Source organism: Pinus tabuliformis, chromosome 8 (genome assembly GCF_031772625.1).
Source record: "Pinus tabuliformis cultivar Carrire ecotype Pingquan chromosome 8, CPIR1, whole genome shotgun sequence".
NCBI classification, from domain to species: Eukaryota; Viridiplantae; Streptophyta; class Pinopsida; order Pinales; family Pinaceae; genus Pinus; species Pinus tabuliformis.
Window position 1 is genome coordinate 13,930,858 of NC_142294.1, and position 4,680 is coordinate 13,935,537.

The window sequence follows — 4,680 nt, forward strand, 5'->3', positions numbered from 1 at the left end:
CTTTATGCATCTCCTTTTGTGCTTGTCTTGCCTTTTCCTCTTTCACCTTTTCATACACATGTTCAAATTCATTAGGCTGCATATCTGCAAATTTACATTCACAAAAATAATCAATCCCAAAAATATGAGATCCTCTTGTCTGTGAGGATGCAACTAGCACATTCCCCTTGTTCTGATCTGCATAGATCAGTTCTTCATCACTGTCATCATTGCCATCACTATCTCCTTTCCCAAGGAGAGATCTTTTCTCTCATTCACAGATGTATTCTACTCCTTCATTCTCAATTGTTCGAAGTACTAATTTCTCAGCAAACAATTCACTGATAGGCCATTTAACTCTTTTTTCCAAATAAAATCCTTGTTTCCCTTTTTCTCTAATTCCTTTCAATACCATCTTCTTCAAATGACTGAGTTCTTTCTTCATCTCAGCCAACTCTATGTTCCTTTCTTCTTTAGTCATTCCTTTGAGTCCAACTGCTTCAGCACTCTTTCTTCTCTGTTTCTGACTTTATTCTGTACCACTATTATAACTACAAATAGTCAATTCCATGTCTTCCTTTGGTGAACTTTCCTTGTTCACACATGAGTTGCAATTAGCCTTTTTCATTTCATCTATAATAAGTCTCCTTCATGCCTCACCAAACTTTCCTGAGTTCAGCCTTTTGGAACCTATTGGTTCTTTCCTCGAACCTTTCACTAGCTAACAATTCTACCCAGCGCTATTCTTGTTGGAATTGTTATCTTCTTCGCACAATCACAATTGTGGAGCTACCTCGACAACTTCTACCCAACCACAGTTGGAAGTTGTTCTCAGCTTCTCTTGAACACTCCTTGTTCTAGGCTCTACATCTTCAATTGCTCACTTCCTTCTTTCATTCAATAATTTCATTTACTATTGGGTACTGTCACCTTTACTCATCTACGAGTTCTTCTTGCTCTATCTTCTTTAACATAGCTCATATGCTATGATTCTAGTACAACTCATTCTACCTTTCAAAAATTCCACTACTTCCACTAACCTGCACAATCTTGTCTCAAGATACATCAAAGTACCTTTCAAACCTACAATATTTCTTTAAAGATGTCTTAAAACTAATTCCCATTCCATCAGTTAAATCTTTGCCAAAGGATTCATCTGTTCACTATTTCATTTAAAATTTCCATTCAAAAGCCTTCATACAGTCAACAACTATTTCCCATTTTACTTTTCATAATGGACTCTTTAGCTTTCAAGATCAGTTAAGATTAGATCTGATTTTCAATTATATTTACCAATTCATGGCAGACACTACCAATTCCTTCTGATAACCTGTTTGTAAGCAAACCTTGTCTTGCTTCTACAATTCCAAAATTCATTCCTTGTAGTGGTTCTTCGTTCAGTCCTATTAAACCTAATCTATGTTCTCTCAATCATCAATATCATTGTCTTCAACCATACTTTAAGCAATCTTCATTCACTCCTCAATTTAACTATAAATTCTAAACCTTCCACTCCAATTTACCTTTTAAATCAAATAAATCATGCAATCAATTTACATAGAAATTTCATTTTCCTGAAAGGAAAACATCTTCTCCTTTGAAAATTCAATCCCTTGTTGTTCTTTAGACATTCAGAACACATCTCTACAAAATTATAAAAATAAACATTCTTACCAAACCTTCCTTAGAGATTCACTGCTTCCCCATCCTGATCTTAGTGCTCTTTGTAGTCTGACCCCCATCGGTATCAAATTCACTTCAATGCAATTATACATATGCTAGAATTTAAATTCAACCTCCAAACCAATCTTTACAGAGTGTTGAGCTAGAATTGATACCACAAATGACGCAAGCATCCAGCCAATACAAACAGTGTGCACAGATCATGCACAAATTCTATTGTCCCTGGTAAAGTTAACTCTCTAAGGAGTCAAATCTTCATAAAAGAATGGTTTTAGACCCTTTCATAAATCCCTATGGGGAATGATTTATTAAAGCCCAATTATAGTCTAACCCTTCATTAAAGAATGCCGCACATATATCCAAACCCTACTTTATGACTTTGGTCGTAGTAGAACTTGAGAATAAACCTTCCATTGGCGCATAATCTATTATAATATTTTATAATAGATATTACATAAAACACCATAAACCATACCTTTTCCTCCCATCATACGGCCTCTGCACAGTAATCGACGTATGCCTTTATCGCAATCGGGATATCCCTCTTCACGGTGATAGTACGAATGAACCCTTCGTTCTCTGATTTGCTATAACATCGGACTTGTAAACTACTCCCATATAACACTATTAGAAACGTTGATTGAAGCCTTTCACCTTAAAACTCATGGACCATACAACTATTGGAATACACAGGAATAAGGGAAATACACGGAAACCCACCTAAGGCTAGACTCGAAAATAATTACATCCACATTCATAAACTCGTCGGGTCCGCTGCACTACTCCTTTACACTCCCAATCTCTAATCGGGGCTCCATCGCTATCGGTGATCCTTTTCTACTGTCACTTGACGTCCCGATATGCGATCAGCGATTTGATCTCCACCATTGATTAGGTATATGATCTAACAGTCCATGCTTCATCGCATTATTGCAATTGGCATTGGCAAAGGGTTAGGCCCCAGTCCATCCATTTGATACATTCCAATGCGATCGATCAGCGATCACTCATCGCATAGTCTTAAGGTCTGTGGTCCTTCTTTCTTATAACAGTTCTCTCGATGCGATAAAGTGGCTCTGCTTTCCCCGATTTGATATAGTCCATTGAACTTAGAGATCCGACGGCCATTGTGCCTTCCCTTTATCCTTTCGTCCGCCTCTTTACTTTGGTTTTTTTCATTGTTTCTTCAATGGTTTCTCTGTTTACTCTTGGATCCACGACTGGTTTTAAAAGTGGCTCAAATGTTGTTCTTTACACTAAGCACCCAAATTATACTTTGAACACTACGATTTATAACTTTAGGGTGTAAAAACAAAGAAGAATGCTTAATTTGTTCCGCAGGCAAATGTACAGAGAAAAGTAAAGGATTTCAATACAAATGGCGCATTAACGCACACATTGAATCATTTATTTAGTATAGTAATATTTATAGAGTCTTGGCCCTCTAGATTAACTACAACAATAAAAGGACCCTGTTCTATCCTGAATCCATGCTTTCTCTTACTCGACTCTAACTTAGCTAACCTCTCTATCCTCTCTCTCGCTAGCTTCTGAATTATGAAAATAAATCATATTTTATACAAGAATGAATTCATGAACCAATTTTGGTTCAGATCCAGAAATCTCTCACTCTCTCCTAAAGAATGTATTCAACTCCGCTCTTTTCTAAACAAACGTTAAATCAAGCTTCAAATTCCTCATATCCTATTCAAACCAAATAAATCTAACTGTTTGGCCTAATCTCCATATAGGGAGGATCACTCAACCACTATACCCTTTTTCTCATATTCGACAGTAATAAACACTCTCACACATTTAAATAAATAAAATTAACTAAATTCTTGTCTTCCAACCCTTTGTTAGTCACAACATGTGATCATGCCATCAGATTGCTAACTAGACCTTAATGCTCCTGCATCAATGCATTTGATCAGCCCTTGAGAATTGTTCAAGGAAATAAAGACCTTACCTATTGTTTATGAGATCGAATTAGATCATATTTTCACATGGAAATAGGAGGGTGGGGAAGGTAGAAATTGGTTATGTGTTAGCTAGAGGCTCTCATTCAGTAGAGAGAACAATGTTTCTTTTGTAGGTTGTGCTCAGAGCTAGAGGCTCTCTATTCAACTGATTAATGCGAAGAGCCTTGAGAGGTTTTTCCTAGTTGGGTTTGCCTATAAATCACTGTGTACTTGTCATTTTTCTCGTTACATGTCTATGCATGTTGTTCAAGATTGTGATTTCCATTGCGCAAATTAGTAGAGTAGAATTGTCTCTTCTTTTCACTTTGAATCTCGAGAAGTTGCAATTTCTATAAAATTCCTACATGGTATTAGAGACCTGAAATCATATTAGAGCCAGCGTTTCATTTTTTCTCTTGGGAATTTCAAATTCGCAGCTTCAATGCAGTTCTTTTTACTTCAGATTTGGGAGAAAACCTTTCAATGGATTGAGATTAGAGTATGCATGGAGTATAGCTAAAATTTAATAGCCTGGAAGGACTGGCTAGAAGCAGTGAATGATGACAATAATGTGCTAGAATATGTAAAAATTTACATTGTGAAACCTCCAGAGTCAGATGCACAATGCTTGACCTTATGGAAGAATGATGTTGATAGAGCCAATACGATCATCCTCGAGGGTGTGAGAGACTACATAGTCTTGAATTACATGGAAAAGAGACTCCCTTTGCTATGTGTAAGACCCTCATTGAGCTATTTGAAAATAGCAGTGATGCCAAAAAGCTTGGTTTGATGAACAAAATAAGGATGGAAAACAAAGGGTATGAGCTTGTTTTCAACAATGGGAAGGCCTACCTCAAGCATTTTCCTTAGGTCAGATCAAGCATATTAGGTTTAGGATTGAGAGCCTCTACACATGAGAGGAAGATGCATGTGTAACCTTGAGGAGCAATGTTGAGATTAGAGATATGGTGGTTGAGAGGGATAATGATAGAGATCTCAATATGGAGCCTCAACTAGTTGGAAGTTTGGCTGACCAGTAGGATGATGTTTATGA